Below are 11,486 nucleotides of genomic sequence, written 5' to 3' on the forward strand. Positions count from 1 at the left end.
TTTTTTTAGGGTAAAACAGTGGGAAAAAACCCCACTGCAATTTTTATTAATTATAAATTAAAAACAAAAGAGAACAGGTACAAGATGTACACAGGAAACAAAAGAAAAAAGAAAAAAAGAAGAAGAAAAAAGGAAAAGGAAAAGGGAAAAACAAAACTAGAAAAACTAAACTTAAGGCAAATCTTGCAGCCAAGCTTTGAAGGAAGAACTCCATTTCTTTTTCATTTTGTATGAAAGAAGATGTAATTCTTGTTTGAAAATAATCCTCCAAGCCGAAAAGGACGGATTTTGATCTTCAAAAATTTTCCTGTTCCTGATTGTCCAAATACTCCAAGCAGCCAATATGATGATCTCCACTGCATATGGTAAATTCAAGGAATCTTTTATCACGTAGAAGGCTTCCAAGACTGAGTGTTGATTTGTAACTTGAGGACAAACAAAAGTCCAACATTGCTGCGCAAAAGGACAACTCCAGAACAAATGTGCCAAGGTTTCTTCATGATTACACTGTAGGGTGGCACAGTTATAAGATGGCAGCAAGTAGTTTTCCTTCGAGAAGATTTCTAGTGTTTAGTACGTCATGTAGAAGTAACCGAGAAGAAAAACTTATGTTTTTGTTGACAAGAAGATTTCCATAACCATGTAAAGAATATTGGTGCGTGCTTTGCAGCACCAATGAGAAAATTGTATGCTTTGGTTGTGGAGAAAGAATCGAGACCCCGAGATATAATGCCAATTGTCTGGTAGATTCTGCTGAATTCTTACTTGTGCATTTTCACAAATAACCTCCAATTCCTCAAATTCAGTATATGCTTGTTGAGAAAGAGGCGGATGAAACATGTCTTGGAGATAATCCATATGTAGCACTTTGCTTACAGAAACATCAGTTTTTTGGCAAAAGATACCAAGTGTGGAAATTTATGGTGTAGACATGTGTCTCCCCACGAGTCGATCCGAGAATAATACTGATCTACCATTACCTAATGTGCATCTTGCCATAGCTTTATAGGTATCAATAAGTTTTAAGTGTGCTTTCCACCAGAATGACCCTTCCATTTTGATACCAGGGGGATTATCTTCATCATAATATGTATCTCTTATGAGGTTGGCCCAAGGAATGTCCAGGTTATTATAGAATTTGTCCAAGTTTTTCAGCAGCAAAGATTTATTACGGACATCTAAATTTAACACCCCTAACCCTCCACGATCTTTGGGCTGCATATCTTTTTCCATGACACTAGAGCGAGACCCTTAGCTTGCACATCTGCAGTTCTCTTTCTCCGGAAGACGGTGTCTCATGTATTTGATTACCTGTTCCTTTATTGTAACGAGGTACATCCAAAGAAGCACATGAAGAAAATAGGCAAAGATGCTAAAACTGATTTAACCATTTGCGGTTTGCCTCCATAATTTAGGAAATCAGCAATACCTCCCGAGTCTTGGCTGAACTCTTTGCACAATTGGGAGAAAATATTCAAGGGAAGGCTTTTTGATGCTTAGAGGTAGACCCGGATAAGTAAAGGGGAGACTTCCAATTTTACAATTCATAGTTGCAGCAAAAATGGGCTAATCTCTCGGGTGTCGAGATTAATTGGCATCATGCTAGATTTACGGTAATTAACTGCGAGGCCGGTGGAGGAAGCAAATGTTTGCAAGATAGCTTTTAGGCGAAGAAGAGCTGTGTTGCATACGCCTTCATCACAATAAGTGTATCATCGGCATATTGTATGGCGGGAAGTCGGGGCATGGTGGACGGGGAATTGGTCTTAAAATGAGATCTTGCCCCATAGCTTTATTCAACACGGTTTGCAAGAAGTCGGCGGCAAGGACAAATAGTAAAGGGGATAATGGATCCCCTTGTCTCACTCCTCTTTTGCAATAAAATTGCTTGCCAGGAACACCATTCGAGCATGGCTGAAGAAGTACCGGTACTAAGGATCATAGATATCCATTTTATCCATTGCTCCCCAAAACCTTTTGCTCTCAGAATATCAATAATTGTTGTGTGCTCAATCATATCAAAGGCTTTTTCAAAATCTAACTTTAGAATTAGAATCTCTTCTTTTGACTGATGGCATTGGAAGAGATATTCAAAAGCCCATCCAAGACAATCTTGTATAGATCTTTTCTTGAGGAAACCATACTGATTCTTGTGTACTAAAGATAGGATAATATCTTGTAATGCGTTTGCCAATAACTTTGTGATAATTTTGAGAACACTATTCGAGAGAGAGATAGGTCCGAAGTCTCCAGGGAGTGATTGGGGTTTCAACTTTTGGTATTAAAGTAATAAAAGAGGAATTGATACTCTCCAAATTAATGGTCCCCAAATGAAAATCAGCAATCAACTTTTTGACATCAGCAGCAATTATGGACTCATTGCCATCATAGTGCTTCAGATTTCCGGGTAGCTTAAGGTTCAAGCCTTTTGGCATTGGCTCCTCTCGGATCATCCAGCCAAAGCATTTTGGGCCAATGTATTCAGTTCTGTATTCGTTGAGACGTTCTCTTGCGTCGTGTGAGCCGTTGCGGGGAGACTTTGAACGGGAGCGAGATCTCCGGCCTCCGCCTCCGCCACCACCTCCTCCACTGGGTGGTGGGGAGGGAGATCTGCGAGGGGGCCCGTGGGACCTTTTGCTTCCGCCTTCAGATTCGCCACGCACTTCTCGTTGCTGACTCCAGCTTCGGTGGCTACCTTCTCCGTGATGGCGGTCGTCTCCCTCATTCCGGCTTCTGCGGGGCTCAGGCTCACGTTCTTCGTTCCGGCTCCGACGAGGTTCCGGTGTACGCTCCATGTTCCGATTCCTCTGAGGAACCACGTTGTCACGGATATTGATTTCACCAGGCCCATGGGGTCTAGTGTTTCCGACTGGACTACAGCGGAGAGGTGGCGGAGGAGGTGGCGGGTTCCGCGATGGAGGTGATGGGTTCCGGTACTTGTTTCTACCAGTGTACATCGGGTCCTTTCCCTTCCTTCGGTCCGTCGGAGGTGTTTTCGAGGGTATAGGGATTGGATTTGGATGTTCTCTGGTTCTCCTTCTGCGCTCCGTGGATCCAGTGCGCGATTCGTCGTCACGATGCTGCCTTCCGGAGGCGTCCTTCTGCGATGTGGATACACATAGTTCCGGGTTGGATTCCAACATACGCGAAGTGTCTGCCTTACCCTGTTGCTTCATTGCTGAAGCCACCAGTGTGCGGAGGTGTGCGATGTCGATTTCCTCATCTTTCTTGGCCAGGATCTCCGCAGCTTTCTTCATATTGTCCTTTGGAGTGGCGAGCGGCTGCTGGTTTGTGGGGGTTGCAAAGTTGATCTTTCGGGGGCCAATGGCCTCCTGGCGGATCCTATCTGCTTCCTTACCAGCATCCTCTATAATGGTTTCCCATTGTGTTCGGAGTTTCTTGGCCTCTTCCAAGCATTTTGCGGCTTCGCGCTCTCTCTCTTTCTTGAGAAAGCTTTCCATTACTTCTTCTGCCTCTTGCCTTTCCTCCAGCATTGCTGCTGCAGTGTTGGCAAATACTTTGGCGGTGGCCAGCATCTCCTTTCTTTTTGCTTCTAGAGCTTCAGGATCTGCGGTGTCATCCGGAGTTATTGGTTTGTTGAGGATTTCCGAGTGTGCAATAGCGCCCCGGCCTGCCTATTCGACGAGCTCTTCTGCGGACATGTTTACCCTGAGCCCAGAAATATGCACTTCTCCGGGATCCGGCACAACGCGGTAACGCGGGTGCGAAGGCGGAGTCTCCGAATTGGACGGGCCTAGGAGTCTGACGTCGGTCGGAGTCGCTTCTTCGTCAGCTTCTTGCTCCAGCCCAGTTATGGTTGCAAGTACCTGTTTGGGCGGAGCGGATTCTGCTTCAACTTCCTCGTCACCTTCAGCTCCTTTGTTAGGCGATTGTACTCCTCTGTGTCCAAGGTGGTAGCATCGTCTGAGGTTGGTCTTAGGTTGCCCAAGATTGATTCCTCTTTATCTTCGACATCCCCTTGCTGATCCGGAGCGTCGCTGTCTCCAGCAGCCTCTTGCTGATCCGGGGCGTCGCTGTCTCCGGAAGCTTCAGCCTGATTGGGTCCGGCTCCTTCCTGAGTAGGGGCGGTTCCTGTGGTATGTGTGAGGAAGTGCACGAAGTGGCATCTTTGCTTCTTTAACATCTGGGAGACCCAGGCGGATCTGCATTGGTCTTCCACCGTAATTTCCTGCTCAGGGGCGGATTGGGTGGGTTTTGAAATTTCCAGGTCTAAGGCGGAATCTTTCTTAGGAAGTTCCTGCGTCTCAGATCGGATCTTCGTGATAGCGTCCTGCTCAGCGGCGGTCGCATCAGCGTGACTTACCAGGGCGTTTCCGTCGGAATCGATGGTTTCGCCGATGAAGATGTGAATGTCGTCGATTGGGACGATGGAGAGCTTGACGGGGTCGGTCCTAGGCGGAATCCAGCACTCGTCCTGAGGTACGATCGGAAAACTCCCGGCATAAAGGACACGCCCCACAGCGATGGATTCGTCGTAGCTTCCCATGGCGGAACTCTCCCGGTTCCAGCCTCCAGACGCCGCTGGCCCCACGGTGGGCACCAACTGTCGTTTCCTATTCGACGGTTCTCCAGAGGAGGGATCCTCATGGAGGGAAGAAGAAGTAGGGGCCATCCGGCGGAGAGTCCTCAGGACGGTGGTACGCGATTTATCCAGCTTCGGAACACCTGCACGATGACATAACCTACTGCTGCTTGTCTGGAATTATCTGGGCGCTTTCACATTGTTACAATGAGTTGTGGTTGTCCCTCTAGGGCTCCCGGGATCCGGCTTATAATGGCGCACGGATCTAGGGTTTACAAGGAGAGTCCTAGCCGGAATACAAGTTGCCTAACTATGGAATATTACATTGCCACACACGTCAAGGATCCGCCTCCCTTCATGCCACGTATTGGGTCCGGATACTTCATGGGCCGACATGGATCCGACTTCCTGCAAGGTCGGTTGAGATCCGGCTCCTGTTCCTGGGCTGGACTTCCTTCATCTTCTATCAACAGCAACTGGGCCGCCAGATGGGCCATATGCCACCATCTCCATGTGTGGGCCACTCGGGCTTGCCGGATCTAGGCCACGTCGTTGATATACCCACAAAGTATACCCACAACAGAAGGATATGATATGGGTAATTATTGATAGACTTACCAAGAGTGCCCATTTTCTAGCAGTAAATCAGAAAGATACTTCGGAAAAGCTTATGGATATGTATGTTAAAGAGATAATCAACAAACATGGAGTACCAAATAAGATAGTCTCAGATAGAGGTTCAATCTTCACATCAGCATTTTGGAAACAACTCCAAGAAGCTCTAGGATCCAAGTTGGATATTAGCACGGCGTATCATCCGCAAACCGGAGGACAGATGGAAAGAACCAATCAAATACTTGAAGACATGCTTAGAGCTTGTGCTCTATACTTTGGAGGCTCATGGGAGGACCACTTACCATTAGTAGAATTCTCATACAACAACAATTATCAAAGTAGTATTCAAATGGCACCATATGAAGCATTATATGGAAGAAAGTGCAGATCTCCAATCCGTTGGTTTGAAACAGAAGAAAATAAGGAGTTTGCACCGGATTACATTAAGGAAAGACAAGGAGTTATAGAGGTCATCAGAGATAGACTCAAGATAGCTCAGAGTCGACAAAAGAGTTATGCCGACCAAAAGAGAAGATTGTGGGAACCCAAGGTGGGAGATATGGTTTACTTAAAGGTTAGTCCGATGAAAGGACGAAAGAGGTTCGGAGTAAAAGGAAAGATCAGTCCTCGATATATAGGACCATTCAAGTTACTCAGCCAAAACATGGAGACAGCTTTTGAGCTAGAGCTACCAGAGAAGTTCAGTTTGATTCACAATGTATTTCATGTATCTCAACTCCGAAAATGTCTAAAAGCACCAGATGACCCAGTCTCACATGAAGAGCTAGAACTGCAATCAGACTGAATTTATGTCGAAAGGCCAGCGAAGATTCTGGAAGAACATTGGAATAAGTTAAGGAATAGAGCAATCAAGTATTGCAAGGTTCAATGGAAACATCACCCCGAGCGAGAAGAAACTTGGGAAAAGGAAGATGCTCTTAGAAAATCCTACCCCGAGCTATTCAGGTACTTCAACCACAACTTCGGGACGAAGTTTCTGTTAAGGGGGTGAGGCTATAATATCCTAGAACATAGGACCAACGAAGGGTAGATTTAGAAATGGGATGTGCATTTCATCGCAAAACGGGGGGGAATTTTCGCGCTTTATTGTATAAAACCTAAGAGGGATGGAGGTTTCTCTCTCGTTGCTATTAGGGTTAGAGCAATGTGAGTGCTATGAATTTCGACATGACCTCTTTTGAAACTTAGAGTTTTGGGAGAATATTTGATTTGGAATTTCAAATTGATTTCAAAACAAAAGAAGTAATAAGTAAACAACATATAAATGAATTATGAATTCATAATTCTAACCACATCACACTTATACAAATAATTCAAAAGTATATCAAATATATACAAATAACTCATAAGTGAATATCAAATGTTTACAAAAGCTCATAAGCAAAGATTTGAGCTTTATTGATCACACACACATAATTACATTTTTTCACAATATTCAATATACAAGAATGAATAATAAAATAAAGAAAATGAAGATTACATCAATTGGATTATTTCTAAACTAAATTCTTCATCAATTCTTCATTTTGATATTCTCCAAAGCTTGGAATGACTTGAAACCTGTATAATGAGAGAAATGGAATGATTTGTCCAGTAACAAGTGTCATTGACACTTGGCAGTAAAAAGAACAAGAAATGCAAGTGATAAGCCTTGGCAGGGAGGGATCAAGTCCCAACCAAAGCCAAAGGGGAGCCCAACAACTTTTCTCCATCATGAGCAAGGGGAGAAGGGCTGGACAACACATCACACACACACACACAAGTGTTGTCGACCAAGGAGCACATCTCCTTGTGCTATAAATAGCACGGTGCTTAGAGATAGGGTTGGATTCATCAGCTTAGCAAGAAGAATAGCAAGAACAGCTCTAGAAGCACCAGTAGAGCATTTCCATATTCATCCAGAGAAACCAAACCCAAAAACCCAACCAACCATCCATAGATCATGGTGACCTAAGGCTAGATCATCCAGGATCTAGGAGGTGAAGGGTTGTGGATCAAATCAATCATCCAGAAGCACTGCACCAACACAAAATATATATCTAGGAGCAGGAACACGGTATACATCATACCTGGACTTGATCTCATGATCAAATCCATAATAAGCATGCTCATACACACACTTGGTGTGGAGCAGATGCTCCACAAGGTATATCATCACTTGGTATTTACCAAGTGATGCTAGGAAGAAGAGGCCAGACCAAGAACTAGAGATATAGTCACGGGATATGCATAGGTATATCTAGTACTAGACATCCAAGACACTAGAACACTAGAAAAGAAGCCAACTAATTAACCTAGACCATATGGTGTATTGAACCATCAGATTAACCCAGTTTTCATCAAGAGCATCCACAGGGCATTCATAGAAATGATTCCCAACTGTGGATCTTGTTTATCTTTTCATAAAACCCACCAAATAGCCAGACAAGTTGCAACCAGATGCAGTAGCAAGCTACTGAGGTCACAACACTAACCTATAAAGCAAACTAAGCCACACATGAAAGTTTGTCTTCATTACCATGTAGGTTCAGACAAGCAGATTCATTCCAAAGCATACTGGAATTCATATAAGAAACTGTTTATGTAATTGAATCATCACCAACACATGGCTCATCAAATATAACTGACAGAAATCAACTCAGGGCAACAATATGACATGCACAGGAGGTTTACTGAAGCAATTGCTTCAGTAAAGCCCACCTGGCTACCTAAACCATTTAACCAAGCATTACTGCAAGCACAAGTAGCTTAATTATCCACTAAGCATGCACTTAAGCCACTGGTAAAGCACCAGTAGCATCTCAAGTAATTCAGAGAGATAGACAACCATCAATAGGCATCACAGGTTAACCAGATGGAAACCAGCAAAGGATGGAAAGCTTAGCCAATGGCTAGAGCAGCAGCCACATAGGACATAGAGCCTAGCCACTAGCATCTATTGATCAAATGGATCAATTGGATCATGTGCAAGACACAGGAGAGCACCACAAGCATCACAAGTGTCAAGATAATTGCCAGTACTGACAGCAAGCATCACCAGCAAGCAATTGAATAGAAGTAGACCTAGACAAGCATAAGCATGGCACCAGTAAGCCGATGTATTACATCCAGATAGCATAGCATAGCACAGCAGTAGCAATGGAGCATAGCAACCATGGCAGTGATCAGCACAACATCAATATACACTTGGCCAGTGACCAGTAATGGTTTGGCTGGCCAGGGCATGCAAAGAGGAAGGATTGGATGCAATGGGCATCAGTAGCAATGTTCCTACATGATCCTAGGATCATCAGGAAGCAAGGAGAGAAGAAGAAGAGAAGCAGAGACATGGAGGCGCACAGATAAAGAGAAGAGAGATGAGGACATGGAGAACATACCTACGCCTGGAAGCAGAACCTACGACATAGCGAGGCAGTGCCCGCGCGGCCGCAGCAGCTGCAAGTCCAAGGTAGACGCCAGCGTTACGGCGACGAACTCAACCACCAGCACAACACCCTTGGGACGACGACACAAGCGATACCACGGCATCACCCACGCCAGGACAGTCCCAGGCACACGCGAGTATCGATGACGGCGACCGCAGCTCGCCGGAGGCATCAAATCGTCGAAGGAAATTCGTCTCCAGATCCAGCGTGGTGGCGACCTGGAGAAGGAGGAATAAGCTAGCGAAACCACACGGACCAATCGATAGATCATCGCGCGGGGATTTGAACACGGCCGGTGGCATGGCCGAGGATGGCCGGTGTGAGCCGGAGCGTGGCGGCGACAGTGGTGGCAGCGTCATCGCCACGGGATCGGCAGAGCGTTACGGTTAGGGTTGAGAGAGTGAGAGAGAGAGAGAGAGAGCGAATGAGTGGGCCGACACGGTCGGTTCGGGCCGAGCTGGTCCGTTCGACCTAATGGGCTAACCAGTGGGACCCAGGGGGTATTTTGGTCATTTGACTTAGGTTTTAATTCAATTCAAATTTGAATTTAAATCCTACACTATAAAAATTGCAAATAAATCCAAAACAACTCCAAAAATTCAAGAAAAATATGAATAACTCATAGAAAATATTCCTTAACCAAAATAAAATATAAAATGTAATAAACAATGAGAATTCAAATTTAAGATTTTTGATGTGAATTTTAAAGTGGAAAATTCAAATTTGCAATTTTCCTTGGATATATAAATCAAGGAAAATTCCAAATAACTTTAATATTTTCAAAATTCAATATTTCCAAAAAGAGAAATATTCTATTATTCTTAAACCTTTTCATTTAAGGTAGATATTTTCCAAAGAAAAATTCTATTAATCCTAAATCTTTTATTTTACAAGAAAATAATATAAATGGGTTATAAATTAGGGATTTCTATTTTCGTGCCCTCGATTCCTTAGTTGTGCTCAGTTTTCCCAGCTCCTTAGTTTTTCCTCAGTTTTCCCCAAGTCCTTGTTTGAAACCCGCAGAAGCAGCTCAGAGGGCAGGAATCCGTTAAGTTGACCGTTCCGTGCTGACGAGTGGGGTCGTGTCTTTTGTGGGGTCGCGTCGTGTGGGGCCGGTAGGAAGGAACCGCGTGGGACAGGACGAGACCATGTTTGTGTGGCCGTAGCGTGTGGGGCCGTAGCGTGTGCAGCCGTGTGGGTCCGGGACGTGGGCACGAGTGGTTTCTGTCTCTTTCGCCCAGATTAGCAGTTTTCAATGTACCTTTTTCCTCTCTCTCGCTCGATCTCATTCATATTTGATAGTCCAAATTGGTAGCAAATCTAGAGCAGCTTCTCCTTCTGTTTTTTAACGCCATTCATTTCTTTATGCCTTCGTTTTTATCCAATCAGGTAGGAAATCTAGGGCACAAATCCAGAGAAAATATAGGATAAGATGCATACAGCAGCCAACATAGGATAGATATATTCACGATAGATCCAACAGTAGTACCGATAGAACCCTACAACATAAGCTACATTTTACATGAATTTAAAGCTGCTCTACGGATAGAGCAATCACATACGAGAGAGTGCGGTAGGCATGTTCAACGCCTCCGGGTTGCGCACTGTGACTCGCTTTGGAGGTTGCGCGAGTGAATCCCAAGTGCTTTGTGTTTGGCCATGAACGCATGCACGTTCACCGTCGTTCCAACTCTAGCGCCGCATCTGCCAATGGATTCGGCATGGTTCACCGGGCGGTTGAAGTCGGTGGCGCGGAGCTTCTGTTGCGAAGGGGCACTTGTAAATGCCTCGAGCAAAGGGGCCATCGTAATGGCCGGACTGCGGCCTCCGAGGATGTGACGAGTCTTGGTGTGGAAGGACTCGTCGTCGCTGCATCGACATCGTTGCTCGCACTTCTGTCACGTAGCACCAAAGATCGTGCAAAAACACGGAGTCAATTGCAACGATGATGGAACAGAGAGTGAACAAAGATCATGCATGATAATATGGGCTCGAAAAAAAGAGGTAGCCTCAGTTACATTGGACACACTTATATCCAGGATTTGAGTGAGTAAACAAAATATATGGCACAACAAATTTGTACACACCAATTGTTTACTAACCAAACCCTGAATCAATTTGTGCCCAAATATTCATCATCATCGGCACAAATCTTAAATAAAAGCAAATCACAAGCACTAATAACGCAAGATCTAACACAAAAGGATTGAACTAGGAACAGACGCACCCTAATAACGCAAGATCTAACACAAATGGATTGAACTAGGAATAGACGAACCCTAATAACGCTAGATCTAACACAAAAGGATTGAAATGGGATAAGAACAAGGGAGCAAAGGGTTACCTCCGGCTCGTCGTCGACGATGCTGGTGTCGTAGGGGTTCTCCGGCGCGACGTACGGCACTGGTTCGTACGGGTCCCAAGCGACGGGGGCCTGGACGGTGGCGGCGGCCGATGCACCGGCGGCTGATGCGTCGGCTACTACGTTGGAAGCAGCGACAGGGGCCTGGACAGGGGCAGCGGCCGATGCGCCGGCGGCTGATGCGCCGCTGATGACCCACAAGTATAGGGGATCGCAGCAGTCTTCGCGGGTAGTAAAACCCAATTTATTGATTCGACACAAGGGGAGACAAAGAATACTTGAAAGCCTTAACGGCGGAGTTGTCAATTCAGTTGCACTGGAAACAGACTTGCTCGCAAGAGTTTATCGATAGTAACGGTTTTATAGCGATGCGGTAGTGAAATAACGAGCAGAGAGTAACGGAGACAGGCGGTAGTGATTATAGTAAACAGCGGGATTAAAATCATCGTAGACACGGGGACGGATAACGGGCGTTGCATGGATGAGAGAAACTCATGTAACAATCAAGCGGGGCATTTGC

This window comes from Lolium rigidum, chromosome 1 (genome assembly GCF_022539505.1).
Source record: "Lolium rigidum isolate FL_2022 chromosome 1, APGP_CSIRO_Lrig_0.1, whole genome shotgun sequence".
Classification (NCBI taxonomy): Eukaryota; Viridiplantae; Streptophyta; class Magnoliopsida; order Poales; family Poaceae; genus Lolium; species Lolium rigidum.